Raw genomic sequence first — 23,394 nt, forward strand, 5'->3', positions numbered from 1 at the left:
ACTGAAAGCTTCTGCACAGTGGATAAACCCAAAGGAAAGGGCTCACCCTACAAGCCACAGCAGGCAAGGGTGGGGAGTGTCTTATTTACAACCTCCTTTTGGTTTTTCTTTCTGATTTTGCTCTGCTGTAAGAATATCGTCATTATAATTAGGTGTTATTAAACCTGGTATTTCAGAGCCCTTGCAATCCTTCAAGCTGGAAGCTGATCCTTCAAGCTGGACCCAGCTCGGGGCCCATTTCAGATAGTGTGGTGCGGCTCTCGTGTATCCTTGCAGCAAGAGCTGCAGCAGCTGACTCCCTTGCTCTCCTGTGCATTGCCCTGCATATGGGCTCCCCTGTCCTGGGTTTGTGCTGCAGCTGCTGCCATAGACCCCAGTCTCCAAGTGCCAATGTGGTACTCGGTGTGAGTGATGAGAGGTAATTTTTTTTAATGGTCAAGTTCAGTGCCTGATGCCCTTATCTTGCCACCCTGAGCAACTCCAGGCTTTTCTGTCCCTCTGGTTCCATCTGTGCTCAGGCTGCCAGCTCAGCATCATCCGCTGGTGACTTGGAGTCCCTGATGGGCATGACCCCACCAGCTCTGGGTCAAAGCTTGGTTTTCCTCTTGTGGCTTCTGTGTCATGGCAGGTTTAATTATAACCCCTTCTGTCATGCTCTCCCAGCTTATCTCGCATGCTCCCATGTGCTCACTTCCTCCTTGCTGGCAGCATCTCTGACAAGTACCAGCTACTGTCACTTCTGCAGGTGAGCAATATTGGATTTGGGACCTTGTGATGGGGAGATGAGGGTCCCAATGCTGGCCAGAGACCCCAGGGTCAGCACGGGGCTGGAAAGTGGGACCCCCTCGTGAGCTTGCCAGTGCGGGGTGTGGCCCTTGCTTGCCACTAGAAGCCAGGTCCCAGCTTTTGGGGAGCAGAGGTGCTGCTGGAGGAAGAAGAAGGACCCTGCACATCGGAGGGGACCACGCGGGAATGGCAGTCAGAGCTAAACCAGCTGTCTCCTCCACCAGGTGACACAGGAGTGGGGACAACCCAGCCACCACCATGGTTGCCCCCTTGCTGAAGATCAGCATTGGCAACGTGGTGAAGACAATGCAGTTCAAGCCCTCCACCATGGTGTACAATGCCTGCCGGATGATCCGTGAGTGGGTGCCTGAGGCCCAGATGGGACAGCATGAGTCTGTGGTGGAGCTGTCCGCCATGCCGCCGTGCCAGGGCCACCCCGGCTTTGCTCCTGGCATTTCACCATCTTTCCTTTATTCTCTTGTCCCCGTGCCTGTCTGGGTTTTCCCAGCTGGCACAAAGCAGTGGGGGGGGGTGAGGGGAGCAAGGTCCAAGTCCTCCTGCCCAGTTGAGGTGAGGGGCTGAGCTCCTCATGCTCCTTCCTTGATACCCCAGAAGAAATCTGGGGGCTCGAGAGGTAGGAAAACACATTTGGAAGTGAAATACTTGTCGAGCTCTGAGCCTGCTGCCCTTTCTGTATCTGCTCCTCTCTCCTACTTGAATTAATCACTACTAGCCAGGATTAGGTGGGTTTAAACAGTCACAGGGGTCATAGTGAGCATTAATAAACCATATAAGGTCAGGAGTTGTGGGAAGAGGAGTGGGAGCACAGCGACATCTGTGAGTTGCAAATTCCTCATAGATGAAAGGAAATACCTTTTCATGCAGTTCCTGGCTGGCCAATGGGACACGATCTGGCAGGTCACAGCTTTTGGTTTTGGAGAGGGACTGGATGTTTATGTGGATGCGTGGCTATAATGCTGTTGGAAGGAACGTTGCATTTCCTGCTCCTGAGTGTGAGCCAGCCTGCTTATAAAAAAATAAAAAAAAGGCAAGGGGAAAGCCTTAAAGGGAACTGCTTATTCCCAAGTTCCTTTTCAGTAGCTCACAGCTTTTCTTTTCCTATCGGTTCCTTGAAGCTTTTGTTTCTCTTTGCTCTCCTTATCTGATGGCACTCGGGGTCTCTTTTTGAGCAGACCTGGTTTTTTGTGACCTTTGGGCTGGGGGAGCTTCAGTGTAGGTTTCCAGCCCTGCCCTTGCTCTGTCTCAGGAAGCACCTCTCCCCGCCCAAGCTATGGATCTGGGGCAAGCTGCTCATTTTTCAGTGCTTTAAAATTATCCTTTTAGAATTTGCTTTGAAAATAGCTGCTATTTTTTTTTTTATTAAAAAAAAAAAAAAGAAGGCAAGCCTCAGTGATTTTTCTGCTCCCTGCTTAGTAGGATCCTAACAGCAGTGTTAGCCAGGCAGGAGCAGGGTGCCTCAGGAATTTGTCCCTCCCCCGCAGAGAGCTGCCAACGAGATGACTCATTATAAACTTAGCAGCCAGCCAATACAGCCTGTGGTGGTGTGGGGTTGTTGGAAAGGTGGAAAAGGACCTTTCCTAGGGCAAAGCCAGGCATAGTCCTGGCCTCTTGCAGCAAGAAGACAGGGCCATCCCTGTGGGTCCAAGATGGGGTGCCACTCCCCAGGCATCATCATCAGCACTCTCACTGTGTACCCCAGCCCCAAGGGAGCAGGATTTGGTGAACAGCACTTCTACACTTTCTCACCACCTCTGAGACCTTGTAAGCTTCGATCCTGTCCTCCTTCAGCCTCCTCCCCAAACAGAGGAGTCCCAGCTCCTTTAGTCCTTCGTAGCAAGGCTCCATCGTTTAAGTTGTCCCTCTCTGTATCTTTCCAAACTCCACTGTGTCTTTCTGGAGAAGTGCAGACCACACCACCACAGAGTATTCAAAGTGTGGATGTGCCTAGGTTTTATAGACCAGTTCCCAGCACCCTTCCTGGTGATGTCCAGCATTTTACTACCTTGCTTTGTCTGCTGCTACATGTTGCACTGAAGATTTCAGAGAGCTGTCAGCCATGACTCCAAGCTCTTCCTTCAGTTGTGGTCAGTTCCAAGTTTGGCATTGTGTAGGCATGCTTCAGATGATTTTTTCCCTAGATAACTATATGGTAAAACATGTACCCTGAAGCTCACTTGCCAGCTTTTTTCTGGGCTCCAGCATGCACAGTACTGCTGTGCTTCGTGTGCTGGGCTGCAGGCACATCCCTGGGCGCAGGCTGGCATCTTGGTGGCCCTGTCCTGCTCAGGATTACCCTGACAGAGACTTTACATGTTTTTCAGCCAATGATTTTGGGCTGTTACTCTCGGATGAAGACCCAAAGAAAGGGATCTGGCTGGAAAGGCTCTGGACTAGTACATGCTTTGCAATGGGGTAAGCATCCAGCCCACGTCCTTCCAGCTGGTACCCACCCCAGCTCTGCGGTCAGATGTGCCCACGGTGGGGAGGAACTGCGGGTGCCTGCCCTGCTGCCTTGCATTGCACCTGGATGTACCCCATGTTCCCCCCCCATCACACCAGGAAGATGGAAGCTGTCGGCACAGTGTAGGATGCAGGCACCCTGCACCGGTGCCACTGCTGGGAGCTGTGCTCCACAGTGCTCGCAGGACACCATGAAGTACAAGAAGCAGCAGCAGCCCCTGAAGATCCGCATGGTGAAAACAGTGATGTTGGATGACTCCAAAACAGTCATGGATATGCTCATCACAATCTGTGCCCGGATCAGTAAGAGGAGGGGGCAGCAGTAAGAAGGAGGAAGGGAAGTGGGGAGAGATGGCAGCGTCTGGTGGGGGGGTACCAGGGTACTGGCAGCAGCTCTGCAGCAAATAGCCTGGCAGTGGGGATGTCTGAGGGGTGCGTGATGCTGGGAAGGGGACACCGCTCTGTGCCCCTGCATCGCTCCAGGCTCTGTATTTGGCAGTGATGTCATGCTGAGCTCAGTCCTCTGCACTCCTGCAGGCATCACCAACTATGATGAGTACTCACTTGTTATCACATAATCACTTGGGAGATTATGGAAGAGAAGAAGGAGGAGGTTACCGTCACCCTCAAGAAGGACAAGACCCTGCTGCAAGATGAGAAGAAGATGGAGAAACTCAAGCAGAAGTTGCACACGGATGACGAGTATACGTGCCTGCACATGCTGGGGACAGGGTCAGCCTGTGCCAAAGGCAGCAGGGAAGAGAGCTGGTGGGCAGGGAGGGGAGCAGACACACACACACACACACACACACACACACACACAAGGGAAAGACCCAACACAGGGGAGTGGAGAAGACTGTGATGAGGGGACATGTGCCCACGCTCCTTGGAGTGTCTCCTGTGTGGATGCCCAGGCCAGAGGGATGAGAGCCAGGATGCACAAAATGGACATCCATTTCTTGTTCCACATGAGCAGCCCAGGGGCTGGGACCAGCCCTGCCTGGGTATCCATCCCTGCTCACACTCTGGTATTGCCTGCAGTGAATTGGCTGGATCATGGCCGGACCCTGCATGATCAAGGCATTGACAACAGTGAAACGCTGCTGCTGTGGCGCAAGTTCTTCTACTCTGATCAGAATATGGAGCAGAATGTACCTGCTCTATGTGCAGGTACAGCCCCCTGGAGCACCTCTCTCCACTGCCCTGTTCCAGTCCCCTGCCAGGGATGATGGTTGAGGGTTTTGGTTGGGAGCCACCACAGGGGGTACTTCAGGATGCCCAGTTATCTCTTGGGAGAGATTTCCTGAGTAAGAGCCAACACTGGCAATCCCAGTCCTTTCCTCTGTGTACTCTAGAGCTCCCCAGGGGATCCCATGTGTCCTCTGCCTGGTAAGACCCATCTTGAAGTCCTACTGCAGTTCCTCTCCCAGGCATGGTGGTGGTTCCTGTAGGGGACAGCCTGCCCCTAGATCCTCCTCTTTTTCATGACCACTTCTTTTCTGTCTGGAAAACAGGTCCTGCCTGGTGTGGAGCAGTGGCAGGGCTGCATGGCTGCCTAGCCCACAGCGATGTCTTCTCTTCCCATGCAGGCTTGTGATGACATCCTTAATGGTTCCCACTCTGTCTCCTTTGACAAAGCCTGCAAGTTTGCCAGCTACCAGTGCCAGATCCAGTTTGGGCCACACAACGAACAAAAATACAAGCTGGACTTTCTGGAGTGAGTGTCCTGGGGAGCCCCTGGGCTTGTCTCCAGGCAGCTCAAGCAGCTCAGCAGCCCCCAGCACTGCGCCAGCACACAGCACTTGGGGATGTGAATGTCTCTGGAGTGACCTCTCTCCTCCCTGCAGCACAGTGTCTAAGCATGGAGGTCCATGCCAGCTGCAAGAGGTGCCAACCCCCCGTCCTGCTCCCTCTGGCATCTCTCTGGGACATGCAACCAACTTCCCTTCTGATGGGGGGACCTCAGCCTGCTCTACAGCCTCCCCTGATGCTGTGTGAGGGGCTGCATCCTTAGCACCTCCATCCTGCTCTTGGCAGGGTGGTTCCTGGGGCAGCTTTCATTCCTGCAGCAACCTCTCCCACGTCCTTCCTGCTCCCAAAAGCTCCCAGCCTGTGCCCTGGCAGGGGTTTGTCCAAGGCTCTGGGTTGGGCCTCTTTGTAGGCGAAGACAAACACTGGCTTTGGGCTCTGCCACTAACAGCTGGCTTGGCTGCCTCTTGTCAGACTCAAGGATTTCCTGCCCAAGGAGTACATCAAGCAGAAAGGGGAGCACGAGATCTTCATGGTACATGCAGGGGGGATGTTAAGACCTGGGCTTCTTGTTCCTCCTTGCCAAAGATTGAGGCTTTTCTTGTCCCTGGAGGCAGCATATAGTGGCTTGGCAGCTGAGAAATAGGAGCATGAAGCTCTAGGTGGGCAGACAAGGCAGCTCCTGAGGTCTCAGAGGGTCAGAAGGATGCTGTAGCAGGGGCAGGGGACGCTGGTGGGGCAGAGAGAGCCTGTAAAAGCAATGACAGGGTGATGGTGGCACAGCCAGGGGGGCATGGAGCTAGCGTGGTGTTCTCTCTTTGCTGTCGCAGGCCCACAAGAACTGCGGGACCATGAGTGAGATCGAGGCCAAAGTTCGCTATGTGAAACTTGTTCATTCCTCAAGACCTGTGGGGTCTCCTTCTTCCTGGTCGAGGTAGAGCAGTGGCTTCCCTGGCCAAAATTTCCCTTCTCCAGCATCTCTCTGTTGTTGAGCTGCTACCCATCAACCCATGTTGCTCCAGTTTTCCCTGTATCCCCACTATCTGCCTGTCCTTCTTGGCCTTCCCACTTCTTGGTTCGTGCTTTTTCTCATTTTCAAGCTCCATGTCATGGTTGTCACCACTTGAAAGTGTGGCCTTGGGGGTATTTGGTAGCCAAGGGAGGCCTTAAAGGTCTCTGCCTGGATGGATCCATCCCAGGAGCAGTCCGTAACCCTTCTGTCATGGCCTGCAGGAGACTAGATGATCTGAAAGGTCCCTTCCAACCTAGGCAATTCTATGATTCTATAAAGGGGAAGAACAAACTGGTGCCACAGCTGCTGGGGATCACCAAGGAGTGCATGATGCGTGTGGATGAGAAGACCAAGGAAGTGATTCAGGAGTGGGGCCTGACCAACATCAAGCACTGGGCAGCTTCGCCCAAGAGCTTCACCCTGGCAACGGCCAGCCCTGGTCCTTCACCCCACGTCCCTGGTGGTGCCCCTGTGGGAGGCTGTTCTCACACCACCCCCTCTCTTGGGTATTGCCCTGCAGTGGGACAGCCTTGCCCTCCTCCGGTGCCTCTCCCAGCCCCAGCTTCTGGTTTTGGAGGCTGGCACTGGGCACTTAGCACATACCTGAGGGGCTCAGGATAGCTGCCAGTGCCCTGCTCCGGTGCTACCCTGTGCCGTGCTGTTGCAGGATTTTGGAGATTACCAGGATGGTTGCTACTCAGTGCAGATGATGGAGGGGGAGCAGATTGCCCAGCTGATTGCCAGCTACATCAACATCATCCTGAAAAAAGTGAGGATGTGTTGGGAAGGGCAGCTGGGCACCGATAACAGTCTCCTCTCCAGAGAGGGGTGCAGCTTCCAGCTGTCTCCAGAAAGCCGTTAGCACATGGTACTGCTGGGGGGACCCTATGGCCCTGCTATGGTTCCTGGGCTGTGGGAGGAGGGTGAGGCTGGGAGGTGTGTGCTGGCTGGCGTGTTTTTTCTTTCCCTCCACAGAAAAAGAGCAAAGACCACTTTGGACTGGAGGGGGATGAGGAGTCCACCATGCTGGAAGACTCCATGTTTCCGAAGAAGTAAGTCTTCTAGGAACAAATTAGCTGCCAACCAAAAGTTGAATGGAGAGCAGGCTCCAGCCAAGCTTTGCAGCACAGCATGTCTGGAGGAAGAGCTGCCAGTCCTTCAGCAGCAGCACTCCCAGAGAGCCTGGTGCTGGGCCCATGGGCATCCCTTGACCTGGTATTTCTCCCTGTTTCAGGTCAACCATCTTGCAGCAGCAGTTTAACTGTGTAGGCAAGGCAGAGCTGGGCTTGGTGGCCCTGCCAGCCATCATGTGGACAGGGGCTGGAGGGCCAGAAAACTTCCAGGTGGGCATGATGCCACAGGCTCAACTGCAAATCATCAGTGGCCAGATGCACCAAAGGCACATGCCTCCCCTGGTAAGCTCTCCCTTGTGCCCACTGTAGGGCAGATTCCGAGAGGTGCCTGTCAGGCTCATGTAGACACGTCCATTTGGGTGTTTGCTTGCCATGAAGAGCAGGGAGCCCTTGTACCTTGCTGTCCTGGCTGAGCTGGCGTCCTCCTGCAAACTTGAGTTCCACCCTGGCGTTTTTCCCTGGCTGGCAGCCACAGCCTCTCCTTCAGGTCATGCCACCCCAAGCTGCTGTGCCCAGACAGCTCCACCAGTGCCATGGTTTGCAGCAGAGACCTGTGCCTGGCGTTGGTCTGTCCGTGTGTGTTTCCCCTCTCCCCCGCATCCTTCTCTGCAGCCAAAGAAGCATTTAAAAAGGTCCCTCTGCATCTGCTCTCTAAGAGCTGCCTAACTGCAAGACCCACTCATACCCACCCTGGGGCATTTCCCAGGGGGAGGTGTTGGAGTGGGAGACGGACCCGGAGTAACGATGGAGTCTCAATATGAGTATGATCGTTCTCCCTTTATTCAAGTTTTCACAGAGTATGTATAGACAGGCAATAAGAGCACGCGCTAGCGGCAGCTATATGATTGGCTTACAGTCTCTGTTCACGCGCTGTCCATGCAGTTCATTCACAGATCAGGTTGGTTACAAGAATTCGCATAGTCAATTGCTTAGTCATTAGCACAACATGTTTTCTACCTTCTCAGTTCCCGTTTTTCCCATGTACTAATTCCATCTTCTACCACCTGTTTTGCTCTTAATCTAATCTCTCATAGTAGGGAGGCTGGCTCACGTGACCATTTTCTCTCAGACACATTCCTACAGGGAGGTGCAGAGGGGAGTGCATCCATCACTTTTGCAGAGGTGCTTGCCTAGAGTGCTGTCATCAACAGCATGTTACACCACGTTGGGAGGGGTGTGCATGAGCCTGGACACGGAGCCCCTGGCATACCTCAATCTGTCCCTGTGTTGCAGACTTCAGCCCAGCAAGCCCTGACTGGCACTATCAACTCCAGCATGCAGGCTGTGCATGCAGCCCAGGCCATGCTGGACAACCTCAAGACCTTGCCACCCCTCGGGCAGGATGCTGTGAGTGCCGAGTGAAGAGGAGGTGCTGGGGGAAACCTTGCTGGAGGTTGCTGGCCTGGGAAGATCTGCTACCCGCAAAGAGGTGGGGTTGTATCCAGCTCTGAGGGCAGGAGCAGAGGGGGGCACATGGTCACATCACTTGGTCAGAATGGGCTGGGGAGTTTTGGGTGGTGACAGCTCTTCCTTCCCTCTTTCTTGTCTCCTCTCTCCTGCATCATTCTGTGTGAGCATGGATGCAGCTCCCCACCTCCACCATCGCCTCCTGACCTTGTTCTCCCAATTTCAGACATCCAAAGCTTGGCGCATAAACAAGATGGATGAGTTGAAGCATGAGATCCACTCCCAAGTGGATGCTATCACTGCTGGCACAGCCTCGGTGGTCAACCTCACTGCAGGTACATGGAAAGTTGGAGAAGAGGGATGCCTCTGTCTCTGGAGAAGGCTTGATCTTTGTTGTCTGGATGAAGGTCACATCTCCTGCCCTCCATCAGAGACCGGAGGAGCCAGCCTGCCCTAGCTAGAGCTAAATCAGCCCCGACTGCTGCTAATGTGCTTGTAGAGCCGGCCATGCCCACGCAACTCACCCTGCCTTTACATCCCCCAACATCCCTGCCTGTGCTCAGCCCAGTCCTTCCTCCCAGTCCTTGGCTGACCTGCCATCCTCTGAACCAGGAGCGTGTTGTCCAGCCCCTCCTATAGCTCCAGGCACAGTGCAGCTCTTCTTCCCCAGGCTCTCCTGCACAAACTCAGCCAATGCAATCATCTTTCAGGCTTAGGAGCTAGGGCATCTCTCACCCTGCTCCTGGGAAGGAGGACCACATCGGTGACAGGTGCAGAGATGCTCTTGGAGCACATCCCATCCTGACTCGTCTCCTCCCTGTGCAGGGGATACAGCGGACACAGACTACACCACCATGGGCTGTGCCATCACCACCATTTCTTCCAACCTGACAGAGATGTCCAAGGGTGTGAAGCTGCTGGCCGTGCTGATGGAGGACAAGGGAGGGAATGGGTGGCAGCTTCTGCAGGCAGCCAAGAACCTGATGAGCACTGTCTTGGATCTGCTGAAAATGGTGCAGCCTGCCAGTGCTGAGGTGGGGGGCAGGAGGGGCCTTGGGGCCAAGAGGTGGGTGGAAGCCAAGGACAACCATCAGGAGAGTTTTTAGGGCTTTCTCATGAGCCTAGTGTTGCTTTTGCCTTGTTCTTTGCAGCCTCTCCAGAATCTCCTGCAGGCTGTTGGTCTTGTGGGCCAAACCAGCAGGGAGCTGTTGCAGCAGATTGGGAAGAGTGACACTGACCCTTGGTTCTAGGTGAGTGCACCTGGTGGCACCTAGGGACTCCTGCTCCCTAAAACCATGGGCCGTTGCACAGGACCGGCAGGAAGGCTCCAGGCCAAAGCTTGGCCCAGTGCATGGTGGTGACTTTACTGAGGGAAGGGACAGGCCATTGCCCATCTCTGGCCCTAGAGCCACTGTGATATAACGCCTCTTATCTTGTGGATTCCCATGTAGATCCCAGAAAGCTGGTGTGCTTGGATCCTGCCTGCTTTTGACCCAAAGATGGTAAAAGGTAACTGTAGGCATGGCTTGGTGGTCCCTGCCCTCTCTGATGTGAGGAGTGCTCCTCTGGGGACGATCAGCTGAACTCTTTGGAGAAGGGCTCTTGTCAAAAAAATCTGGTTTTCTGGTTGTCAGCTCTTAGAAGTCCATGCACTTGGGTCACTGTTCAGGCGAGTGCTGCCCCAGTAATTCTCCCTTGCATCCGCCTTGATTCCTGCCTGCTGCTCCCTGCCCATGCTTGGGAGCTGCCTGCCTGCCCCCATTGCATCGGGGTGGCCGGAGCCTCATGGGATGTTTTGGGGTGTTTTTGTTGTGTTTTTTTCTTCCTGAGCTGGCTTCCAGCTGGCCTATTTTCTCATAATTGCTGCTTCCAGCACAAGAGAGGTAGCACACCATGCTGGGGAGGGGGATCCAGCCATAGTATAGACCAAAACAGACTCCAGAAAGGAGGACTTTCCATTCACCACAGCCACACAGCCTCAACATGAGTGGAAAAGTCTGGACAGAGAACCAAGGGGAGCAGAAAAGCCAGCACCAGGGCAGGGGGCCATGCACAGCCAGACAGCAGTGTCAGGACAGGGCAGCCCCAAGGGGCAGATTTAGGACCTGGAAGACAATTTGCACATGTGGAGTGCTCTGCACTGCAGCTGCCAGACCCAAGTGTATCTACTTCCCTCCCTGGGCTCCTCTGGCTGGGTCGCCACTTCTTTGCCACAGTCAGATGCTGCAGTCTGGGGAGTCTGGAGCTGGGTGCATGTGCTCTCCAGCCTCTCCTCCTGTCTGGAAGGGTCTTGGCTTGCAGGAGGTGAGGGGATGCTGTGACATTTTTGGCTTGGTGGCTGGAGGCTTAGCTGCCGCAGGGTGCAGGGCCACTCACTGCAGGTCTGGGTCTGGTGCCCAGTGGGGAAGCAGTTTGCCGTGTGCTGGTTGCTACCTGTTGTGTGCTGACAGGGTGGCCCCATGCCTTCCCTGCCACCCCTGGGGGAGAGGAGGCTGGTTTCTGTGTCATACTCTTCCTTTAGCCTCAGGAATGACAGCAGAGATGTAGCCTGTTGCTAAAGAGATAGAAAATAGCTGTCATGCCTGCAGTACAGGTGACCAGTGTGGGCAGCAGCTCCTGCTTGCCTCCTGCTGGTGGGGTGAGCACTGGATGCTGTCCACAGTGTAGCTGTGCCCATGGTTGGCTTGTGCCTGCTGTTTGGCCAGAGTCCAGTGCAAGGTGCGAAGCTGGGCAGTGCTGGTGGTGCCTCAGACCAGGTTGTCACTGTGGTACAGTCAGGGACTCAGTGCGGGTTGTTGCCTGGGGAGCAGGCAGTGAACGAGTCATGGGTGTTGCCCAAGCTGCTCTGAGTGGTGGTCATGGCAGCATCCTGGTGCAAGGAGGTGCCGTGATGCAGGCTGCAGCTCAAAACCAGGTTACAACCTCACCACCAGCTGTTGCATGCAGTAGGGATGGGTGTTCAGTGTTTGGTGCTGGGCTGGGGTGGATGAAAGTCCCCCTTTCCCCCACTGCTGGTGCTTCCACTGCTGCTCCTGCACTGACTTTCTCAGTCCCATCCCCCCCCCCCCCGGACATGCTCATGCAGCTGGCGAAAGTGGTGGCCAGTGCCACCGCTGCGCTGGTGCTCAAAGCCAAGAATGTGGCTCAGAAAATGGAAAACACAGCACTGCAGACTAAGGCGATCATTGCTGCCACCCAGTCAGAAGCATGGGCTGCCTCGGGCATTTGCCACCCCCTCTTTGGAGGAGCAGAAGTTGGGGACAGTTGTCCCTGCATGGCTCCTACAAGGAGCACACCATGCTCGCTGCCCAGCCTTTCCTCCTCCCCTGCAGGTAATGGCTTTCACAATCAGCTTCCCGGTCTGACAGGAGCAGCTGATTGAGGCTGGCAAGTTGGTGGACAAGTTGGCTGAGGGCTGTGTGGAGGCCTCCAAGGCAGCCACCAGCGATGACTAGCTCCTGAAGCAGGGGGGGGTGGCAGCCACAGCCGTCACCCAGGCCCTGAACAACTTGCTGCAGCATATCAAGCAGCACACCACGGGCAGGCAGCCCATCAGGTGCTACGACCAGGCTACTGACACCATCCTCAACGTCACTGAGAACATATTCAGCTCCATGGGTGACATGGGTGAGAGCAGCTGATGGCACCCGGGGTAGAGCACGATGAGTGGGGAGGTATCAAGAAGCCTGTGGGACTTGCTAATGGGCCACCCTTCCTTTCTTTCCCATGGGAAATGGTGCGTCAGGCTCGTATTCTGGCCCAGGCCACCTCTGACCTTGTCAACTCCATCACAGCTGATGCGGAGGGAGAGACGGACCTGGAGAACTCATGCAAGCTGCTGAGCACAGCCAAGATCCTGGCCGATGCCACTGCCAAGATGGTGAAGGCTGCGAAGGTTCATGGCATGCAGGAGGATGGGCGCTGGCTCTGTTCCCCATCTGATGCCATTGGCTTGGTGCTGTGGAGGGGATGAGTAACCTTTGGGTCAGGGAGCAGTTCTTGGAGCAAGGTCCTGCACCAAGCCAAGGACCTGTGTAATGGAGTGGGGCTCCTCCTGAAGCTGTGGGTGGTAGCAGAGGAGCTGTTAGCTCTCCTGCTGCTGAGCTCTCTGGGAGAGGCTTCGGGCATATCCCCAGCACTGTAAGCAGCCAGGCTGCCTGGGAGGTGTTCCCCAGCATCAGGCCGGAGCATGGACACTGCTGTCAGAACAAGGGACCCGGTGGCCCCTGCAAGATGTGATGGATCGTGGCAGTCTGGTGAAGTTCCCACTGACTGGAAAAGGGGAAACATAACCCCCATCTTCAAAAAGGAAGACCCGGGGAACTACAGACTGGTCAGTGTCACCTCTGTGCCTGGCAAGATCATGGAGCAGATCCTCCTGGAATCTCTGCTAAGGCACATGGAAAATAAGGAGGTGATTGGTGACAGCCAACATGGCTTCACCAAGGGCAAGTCATGCCTGACAAATTTGGTGGCCTTCTATGATGTTGCCACAGCATTGGTGGATAAGGGGAGAGCAACCGACGTCATCTACCTGGACTTATGCAAAGCGTTTGACACTGTCCCGCACGACATCCTGGTCTCTAAATTGGAAAGGCATGGATTTGATGGATGGACCACTTGGTGGATAAGGAACTGGCTAGATGGCCACACTCAAAGGGTTGCAGTCAATGGCTCAATGTCCAAGTGGAAACCAAATACAGGCTGGGCAGAGAATGGCTTGAGAGCAGCCCTGAGGAGAAGGACTTGGGGGTGCTGGTGGACGAGAAGCTCAACACGAGCCAACAATGTGTGCTCGCAGCCCAGAAAGCCAACTGCATCCTGGGCTGCATCAAAAGAAGCCTGGCCAGCAGGTCGAGGGAGGTGATTCTCCCCCTCTACTCTGCTCTGGTGAGACCCCACCGGGAGTCCTGCATCCAGCTCTGTAGCCCTCAGCACAGGAAAGACATGGACCTGTCGGAACGGGTCAAGTGGTGGGCCACGAAGATGATCAGAGGGCTGGAGCACCTCTGCTATGAGGACCGGCTGAGAGAGTTGGGGTTGTTCAGCCTGGAGAAGAGAAGGCTCCAGGGAGACCTTATAGCAGCCTTCCAGTACCTGAAGGGGGCCTACAGGAGAGATGGGGAGGGACTCTTTATGAGGGAGTGGAGCAATAGGATGAGAGGTAACGGTTTTAAACTGAAAGAGGGGAGATTTAGATGAGATATCAGGAAGAAACTCTTTCCTGTGAGGGTGGTGAGGCACTGGCCCAGGTTGCCCAGGGAAGTTGTGGTTGCCCCATCCCTGGAAGTGTTCAAGACCAGGCTGGATGGGGCTTTGAGCATCTTGGTCTAGTGGGAGGTGTCCCTGCCCAGGGCAGGGGGCTTGGAACTAGATGATCTTTAAGGTCCCTTCCAACCCGAACCATTCTATGATTCTATGGTCTTCAGAGCAGACAGCAGACTTAATAATGTGGCATTTTGTCTGGATGCACTTATGAGGGCAAACAGTCTGTTGCTGTGTCTCTCACGCAGGAGACCTGCATGGTTGAGCAGGGAGCTTCTGAAAAAGCTCAAGTGGAAGAAGGAAGTTTCCAATAAGTGGAAGAAGGGACTGACCCCTTGGGAAGATTACAAGAATGCCGCCAGAGTATGCAGGGATGAAACGAGGAAAGCCAAGGCCTCCTTGGAATTAAACCTGGCAAGGGATGTCAAGCTCAACAGGAAGGGCTTCTACAAGTATATTGGAGGCAAAAGGAAAACTAGAGAAGTTGTGGGCCCGCTGCTGAATGAGACAGGAGCCATGGCGACGCAGGATGCGGAGAAGGCGGAGTTACTGAATGCCTTCTTTGCTTCGGTCTTTACTGCTCGGCCCAGCCCTCAGGAGTCCCAGACTTTGGAGAAAGTAACGGGGAAAGTCTGGACGAAGGAAGACTTCCCCTTGGTTGAGGAGGATCAAGTGAGAGATCAATTAAGTCAACTGGATATCCACAAGTCCATGGGTCCCGATGGGATGCACCCGAGAGTGCTGAGGGAGCTGGCGGAAGTCATTGCTGGGCCGCTCTCCACCATCCTTGAAAGGTCCTGGAGAACAGGCGAGGTGCCTGAGGACTGGAGGAAAGCTGGTGTCACTCCAGTCTTCAAAAAGGGCAAGAAGGAGGACCCGGGGAACGACAGGCCGGTCAGCCTCACCTCCATCCCTGGAAAGATGATGGAACAGCTCGTTCTGGGCATCATCTCAAGGCATGTGGAGGAAAAGCAAGCTATCGGAAGTAGTCAACATGGATTCACCAAGGGGGAATCATGTCTGACCAATCTGATAGCTTTCTATGATGGCATGACTGGATGGAGAGATGAGGGGAGGGCAGTGGATGTGGTCTACCTTGACTTAAGCAAGGCGTTCGACACGGTCTCCCACAGCATCCTCATAGGGAAGCTTAGGAAGAGTGGGCTTGATGAATGGACAGTAAGGTGGATAGATAACTGGCTGAAAGACAGAGCTCGGAGGGTCGTGATTAGGGGCACAGAGTCTAGTTGGAGGTCAGTGACGAGTGGTGTTCCCCAGGGGTCAGTACTGGGCCCCGTCCTCTTCAATATACTCATCAATGACTTGGATGAGGGGATAGAGGGCACCCTCAGCAAGTTTGCTGATGACACAAAGCTGGGAGGGGTGGCTGACACAGCAGAAGGCTGTGCCGCCATACGGAGAGACCTGGACAGGCTGGAGAGTTGGGCAGAGAGGAACCTTCTGAAATTCAACAAGGGCAAGCGTAGGGTGCTGCACCTGGGGAGGAATAACCCCCTGCACCAGGACAGGTTGGGGGCTGACCTGCTGGAGAGCAGCTCGGTGGAAAGAGACCTGGGAGTCCTGGTGGACAACAGGATGACCATGAGCCAGCAATGTGCCCTCGTGGCCAAGAAGGCCAATGGCATCCTGGGGTGCATCAAGAAGAGTGTGGCCAGCAGGTGGAGGGAGGTCATCCTCCCCCTCACTCTGCCTTGGTGAGGCCGCATCTGGGGTACCGTGTCCAGTTCTGGGCTCCCCGGTTCAACAGGGACAGGGATCTGCTGGAGAGGGGACGGCAAAGGGCTACCAAGATGCTGAGGGGACTGGAACACCTCTCTTATGAAGAAAGGCTGAGGGACTTGGGTCTCTTCAGTCTGGAAAAAAGACAGCTGAGGGGGGACCTTATCAACGCTCATAAATACTGAAAGGGTGGGTGTCAGGAGGATGGGGCCAGGCTCTTCTCAGTGGTGCCCAGCGACAGGACAAGGGGTAACGGGCACAAACTTGAGCATAGGAAATTCCACCTAAACATGAGGAGGCACTTCTTTACTTTGAGGGTGGCAGAGCCCTGGCACAGGCTGCCCAGAGAGGTGGTGGAATCTCCATCTCTGGAGACATTCAAAACCCATCTGGATGCATTCCTGTGCAACCTGCTCTAGGTGATCCTGCTCTGGCAGGGGGCTGGACTAGATGATCTCCAGAGGTCCCTTCCAACCCTACTATTCTGTGGTTCTGTGATTCTGTGTGCCAGCAGCTTGCGGACTCCGAGCCACATGCAGCTCTAGTGAGTTTGCTGGGATGGCCCTACACAAGCAAATCCAGAATAAAATCACAACCCCCCCCTAGCCTCCGCAGCACTCTGGCTTGCAAAGGCAGGAATGAAGCATATGGGTCACATTTATCAGAGGGCAGCAGGTTCCTGGAAAGCCACCAGCAGGAAGGATGCAGGGGAATGGGGAGGGAGATGGCAGATGCAATGCTGCCTTGCTCCCTGGCAGCAGCAAAACCATTGCTGTATGCTGGGTCCCCAGGGGAACCAGCGCCTCACATGGAGCGTGAACAAGCATGGTTAGCTTTGGTATTTGGTAATGATAGGTCTCTCTCTTCAAAAGCAGAGAGATCCAGTAGCTGAAAACTGCAGTGAAGCAATTCAGGGCGGGGAGAAATAAGGTGCAAAGGGGTGTGAGGAGAGTGGCTCTGTGGCTACTCTGAGTGTAGGTGGCTCCTCTGGCCTCAGGAACCTCTGGGTTTGGGCAGCCAGCCTCCTCCAGGCACCCTGCCTCCCCTGGCCCTGTCAAGGCTGAAGTATGAGCTAACTCTGGCAGCATGGCTCCCCACTCAGGGCCTCTGATCCTTCATTCCTACCTCTCCTCTTGGCTGCCCTTCACCCTCCACAAGAGAATACTCACCTTGCTGTGCTCCCCATCCCCAGTGCCCATGTTTCCTGTCTGGGGCGTTCACCGCTGTCTTCTCTCTCTTCTCCCTCCCTCCCTGTCAGCTGGTGAGTAAGGCAACATTGGGGTGCCTGCCAGTGCCTAACCTCAGCGTGAGCCTTGCTCACGGTGTGTCTGCATGCCCAGTTCAGCACTGGGGTAGCACTTGTGTGTGTCTGCAAGCAACCTGGGGTCCGTGCGTGTGTGTATGTACATGTGTAGAATCATAGAATCATTTAGGTTGGAAAAGACCCTTGGGATCATCGAGTCCAACCATCAACCCCACTCTACAAAGGTCTCCCTTACACCATATCCCTTAACACCACATCTAAACGACTCTCAAACACATCCAGGGATGGTGACTCCACCACCTCCCTGGGCAGCCTATTCCAGTGTCTGACCACTCTTTCTGGGAAGAATTTTTTCCTAATGTCCAGCCTAAACCTCCCCTGCTGCAGCTTGAACCCATTCCCTCTTGTTCTATCGCTAATTACCTGTGAGAAGAGACCAGCACCAACCTCTCTACAGTGTCCTTTCAAGTAGTTGTAGAGAGTGATGAGGTCTCCCCTCAGCCTCCTCTTCCTCAAACTAAACAGTCCCAGCTCCTTCCATCGCTCCTCGTAAGATTTATTCTGCAGGCCCTTCACCAGCTTCGTTGCCCTCCTCTGCACTCGCTCCAGCACCTCGAGATCTCTCTCGTATTGAGGTGCCCAGAACTGGACACAATACTCAAGGTGTGGCCTCACCAGTGCTGAGTACAGGGGGACAATCACCTCCCTCCTTCTGCTGGTCACACTATTTCTAATACAAGCCAGGATGCCATTGGCCCTCTTGGCCACCTGGGCACACTGCTGGCTCATGCTCAGCCGCTTGTCAATTAGAACCCCCAGGTCCTTTTCTGCCGGGCAGCTCTCCAGCCACACTTCCCCAAGCCTGTAGCGATGCGTGGGGTTGTTGTGGCCCAAGTGCAGGAGCCGGCACTTGGCCTTGTGGAAGCTCATTCCATTAGCGTTGGCCCATCGGTCCAATCTATCCAAGTCTCTCTGTAGAGCCTCCCTACCCTCATGCAGATCAACACTCCCGCTTAGCTTCGTGTCATCTGCAAACTTGCTGATGATACACTCTATGTCCTTCTCAAGGTCATCAATAAAGATGTTGAACAGAAATGGTCCCAACACTGAGCCCTGAGGGACACCCCTTGTGACCGGCCGCCAGCTGGATTTAATTCCATTGGCCACCACTCTTTGGGACCGCCCATCCAGCCAGTGCTTGATCCAGCAGATCGTATGCTCATCCAGGCCATGAGCCGCCAGTTTTCCCATGAGAATTCTATGGGGGACAGTGTCAAATGCTTTTCGAAAGTCTAGGTAGATAATATCCACAGCCTTTTGTCGTGGGCGGAGTGATTAACTTCACTTGTAATAGAGCAGCAGTGGAATATTTATTAATATAAAACAGCGATTTAACAAAGTCAGTAGTGAATGCGACAGTGTTTTACGAGATTCGATGCCAGGGCACACTTGGTTATTTACTGCACAGAGGCCAGGGTCAGACAAGCTGTCAGGAAGACCCTCCCGTTGAGTCACGAGGTTCAGAAAGGACCCCCTGGCTTTCTAAACTCCTTCTCAGAGAGGAGCCTAGGGGCGGCTGGATCCACTCCTAGTCCCAGACTTGGTCAACGGTTTGTGTCTAAAGGATTCTATATGCGCAATCAATCCTTATCTCACTCAGCTAAGATTTCAAAGTTTAGCATGCTATCAGTCACTTACCGAGAATCTGCTGCGGCAAGGAATCTCTCAGCCTCGAGGAGCAGAACCTTAAGCGAGCGTCCCCACTCAAGGGGAGATCCTGGCGTGCAGCCCGCTGCCGTGCAGGAGAGCTCAAAGGGCTCTTGGGCTGTCCGCTATTTATGGAGTAAGATAATTGACCTATAGTCATATTCCCATGGGAACAAGATGTCTAGGCCCCCACTCCAGACAGTGTTTTGGCTGTGTTGCCAGGCATCTCCCACAGTTCAAGTGCAACTCATCACGACTCCCACTGATGGCCATGGCTTGAGCAGGAGCCGGGGGGGGGGGGAAAGGGGAAAAGGGGAAAAGGGGAGAGCACACCGCCACACTTTTCCCTCGTCCAATAATCTGGTCATCTTGTCGTAGAAGGAGATCAGGTTCGTCAGGCAGGACCTGCCTTTCCTAAACCCATGCTGACCAGGCCTGATCCCCTGCTTGTCCATTGTATGACTCGTAATGGCACTCAAGATGATCTGCTCCATGACCTTCCCTGCTCCCGAGGTCAGACTGACAGGCCTATAGTTTCCCGCATCCTCCTTTCTGCCTTTCTTGTAGATGGGTGCTACATTTGCTACCCTCCAGGCCATTGGGACCTTCCCAGTTAGCCATGACTTCAGGTAGATCATGGAAAGTGGCTTGGTGAGCACGTCTGCCAACTCTTTCAGCACTCTTGGATGTAACCCATCCGGTCCCATAGACTTGTGTGCATCCAAGCGGTGTAGCAGGTCACTGATCACTTCCTCTTTAATTGTGATGACAATCTCACCCACTCTAGATGATGGGGTGGCTGCCACCTGTGCAGTGCAAGTGAGCTCTGCTTGCACATACAGACCCTGTGTGCATGCACCACACATGTGCCATGGTATGTGCATGTCTGCTCCCCTGCCCTGGTGAAGGACCCCTGTGGCTCTGCCTGCCACCTTGTGCTGGTGGGGCCAGCCCTCCTGGGCTGGGATGCGGCTCCAGGGTCACCCCCTTGCCCAGCTTGTTTGCAGACAAACCTCCAAAATGGGGACAGTGAGGGGGAAATGCTTCTGGAGCTTGAAATACTTTTTTTTTGGGGGGGGGGGGGCGGTGGAATCCTGGAGGGGGTAGCCACTGAGTGTAGGAAGGCTTGCACTGAGGGACTTGTGTCTGCAAGATGTCTCAGAAGCTGTGGATGCTCATCCCATCCTTGGGCAGGAGGAGACTAGCCAGGGTCAATCAAGAAAGCATCACAGACAATACCCAATGCATACACATATGTAGTTGGGCTGCGGGATCCCACTCTCCTTCCCTGGGGAGCGCACCCCAAACAGGCCAGTAAAACACTCGCACTTAGATAATTTAAGTCTGTGATGGACTCAGGGACACCTTATCTAGCCGCTTGAGAATCCTGGCCCGTTGTGGAAGATCAAAGCACAGTGAGAAAGCTATGCCTGTTTGAACCCTTGAAATACCAACAAGAACAGGGAGTCTGCACGCGCTCTTGCTCACAAGGACTCTCTCGCTGCCAAAGACTCTTGCTAACAAGGACTCTCTCACTCTGCAGTGCCTACGTCCCCTGCTTGCATGCCTCTACCCAGGTGTTGCTTCGGAGGTCTGTGATGTATCGAGACTAAACTTGTTCTTTGCCTCTCATCTGTGGTTTTGCGGTTGTTCCTGCATCCTGCCTGCATCGGCTCACACAGCATGGAAGCTGGTCATCCCCATCCCATGTCCTTTGGGGCAAGTCTGGGCATAACCTCTCCAGGGGAGGCTCCTGCACCCCCCCAACAGTCTCTCTTGCCACAGGCACGCATGGTCACTGCTGCCAACAACAATCTGTGTGAAGCCGCCAGTGCAGGGCCATGCCAGTGAGGAGAAGCTCATCTTGTCAGACAAGCAGGTGGTTGCCTTCACAGCACAGCCTGCAAGGTGAAGGCTGACCACAACTTGGAAGCCATGAAGTGGACCTCCAGGTGAGTCCCAGGCTGCCCTCCAGCCCCAGCTGCCTCCTCCCAGCTGCTTAAGAGGCGGGTGGGAGTGGGGTGAGGGCATGTGAGACTTCAGGATGGGGCCCTCCATAGCAGAGGTGTCTCCCCAAGGCTCATGCTCCCTGTCTGTGTATATCAGTGGGGAACTTGTTGAGGTGCAGGCTCCAGGTAGCTTGGACTTTACTGCTGCTGGGTGTACGTGTGATGCTGGGCTGCTGAGCCCAGGGGCATTCAGCACTGATGAAATGGCATGGACATGCCTGAAATGTGCACACTGGATCCCTGTCATTTGAAAGGTTAATGTTTGGGGGGCATGTTTTGTAGCACTCTTAATCCTCAGAGGCCATGGCACACAAGAGGTTAATGCTCACATGGTGGGGGGGTTAACATGGGGTCCTAGCGCTGGTCCCTCAGGGCAAAGGGCTGGGGAGGGTCAGCCAGCGGGGCTGCCCCCCAGTCCCTGCCCCACAGCTCAGATGGGAGCCAGAACCTGGGACCAGCGGTGCCTGAAATGATCATGAGTGGGTGGTAGTAGTGCAACAGCAAGCCATGTAAAGGAATCCCTGCCTGCAGCACTCAGCTTGCCTGGCCACCTCTCCTGCCTGCCAGCCTGGCCTGGGGCAGGGGTTCCTTCACACTCCCCCAAGCAGCAGTTGTGCCCTGGGGCTGGGACTTACACTGCCACTCCCCCTCTTCCCTGCTGCAGACTGCTGGCAATGCGGTGAAGAGAGCGTCGGACAATCTGGTGAAGGCAGCACAGAAGGCAGCTGCCTTCCAGGACCATGATGAGATGGTGGTGGTGAAGGAGAAGATGGTCTGGAGAATTGCACAGGTGAGGAGTGGGGCTGCTCTCATGGAGCAGGGGTGGCTCTGGCTACCACCGCAGCCTGTGTGCGCCCATCTCAGGAGCATGTCCTACCACCCACCGGCACAGGGCACATCTCTGGAGCCTCAAAAAAATGGTACAGGTGCACCCATCCCACCCAGTGCCAATTAAATACCATGGCTTCATCCCTGTCCTGCTACGTGTAGCAGCAGGCACAGCCAGTGACCATGCATGGTCCCAGGAGTGTAACACCCTGGCTTCTCATGGTGTAGTGCCTGTACCGTCCTAGTGTCCAGGACATGTGTGAAGGGCAGAGTATTTGGTAAGGGGTGAGAGCTGCCTGGTATGGGCTGCCACAGGTCTGAGCACTGCCTCCTGGCCATGGGCTTGCAGCTGAAACCCTCTGCAGGGTGTGTGGGGCTGAGCCCCGGGAGCTCTGCTGCTCCTCATTATCTCCAGAGGACCACAGTCCCACTGTAGGGACAGTAGCCCTCGTGCCTGGGGCCACACCAGCCTAGGGAGGCTGTGGTTGTGATGGGGGGGAAGCAGCAGCTGGAAAGCCTAGCTTGGGGCTCAGCATTGCCATGGTGGAGGCTCTGGCCATTCCCAGCGGAGGCAGTTGTGACCCTGGGGTGTTTGCTGTGCTCTCCCTGCAGATCATTGCTGCCCAGGAGGAAATATTGCGCAAGGAGTGGGAGCTGGAGGAGGCGCAGAAGAAGCTGGCCATGATCTGGCAACAGCAGTACAAGTTCCTGCCCTGAGAGCTGTGGAATGAAGAGCAGAACTGAGCCTCACACCCTCCCACTGCTCACCACACAGACTGCCACCTGCCTGCTCCTATTTAAGACAATCTGAAGGGCTGCCTGGGCTGGACCAGAGCTCTGCCTGCACCCAGAGTGCTGGGACTAACCCAGCCCCTGCTCACTGCACCAGCAACTCCGCTTTGCTGCCCAGCCCACCTTCCCACATGTGCCCAGGGTACAGCCAGAGTGCCTGGAGGGGCCTGGCTGGGGTGGGAGCCAGGGCTGCACCCACTCAGGGCTCACCCACCAGCCCCAGGGTGGGGGGCCGGAGAGCTCCCCAGTGCAGGGGGTGTTTCTGTGTACCTTCCTCATTCCTACTTGTGCTCCTTTCTTCTCTCTCCTTTGTGCAGGAGGGGAGAGGCGGGCAGCTTGCCCTCTCTGTGCTATGGGGTGCAGGGAGCAGTGTGGTCCCTCACTGAACTCTTGCATGGAGCCGCCTTTCAATTCCAGATGAATCTCCCTCCTTCTCTTTCTCTTTCTCCCCAGCTTCCCTGGGAAGCACCAAGCCCCCCTCCCGTGAGCATCTTCTTCAGCCTGGGCCCCTCCTGGAAGGGCTGGTGCACTGCCTCTACTCGGAGTGGGGCAATGTGAGCCCCTGGAGTTGCTCTTTGCTTTCCCACTGGGCCTTCCCCCCTCGTGGCCCCAGCCAGCTCTACTCTCTTCCTCCTTCCCAAGTGCCTGCATCATTTTCCAAGATCTGCAGTATTTTTGTAACTTTTCCATTTCACGGAATCACGGAATCACGGAATCTTCAGAGTTGGAAGGGACCTCTAGAGATCATCTAGTCCATCTCCCCTGCTAGAGCAGGATTGCCTAAAGCACATCCCTCAGGGCTGCGTCCAGGCGGGTCTTGATAATCTCCAGAGAAGGGGACTCCACACCCTCCCTGGGCAGCCTGTTCCAGTGCTCTGTCACCCTCACCGTAAAGAAGTTTTTCCGTGTATTTGAACGGAACTTCCTATGTTCTAGCTTGTGCCCATTGCCCCTTGTCCTGTCACTGGGAACCATTGAAAAGAGCCTGGCTCCGTCCTCCTTAAACCCACCCTTTAGATACTTGTAAATATTAATCAGGTCCCCCCTCAACCTTCTCTTCTCCAGGCTAAAGAGTCCCAGCTCTTTCAGCCTTTCCTCATAAGGGAGGTGCTCCAGTCCCATAATCATCTTGGTTGCCCTTCGCTGGACTCGCTCCAGTAGTTCCCTGTCCCTCTTGAACTGGGGAGCCCAAAACTGGACACAGTACTCCAGTTGTGGCCT

At 54.9% G+C, this 23,394-nt stretch overlaps 1 pseudogene; it reads left to right on the forward strand.

The window, feature by feature from the left end:
* The first annotated feature begins 1,044 nt into the window (after positions 1-1,044).
* Positions 1,045-22,125, forward strand: LOC141735612 (talin-1-like; annotated as a pseudogene).
* Positions 22,126-23,394: the final 1,269 nt, after the last annotated feature.

This window comes from Larus michahellis, chromosome W (genome assembly GCF_964199755.1).
Source record: "Larus michahellis chromosome W, bLarMic1.1, whole genome shotgun sequence".
Taxonomy (NCBI): Eukaryota; Metazoa; Chordata; class Aves; order Charadriiformes; family Laridae; genus Larus; species Larus michahellis.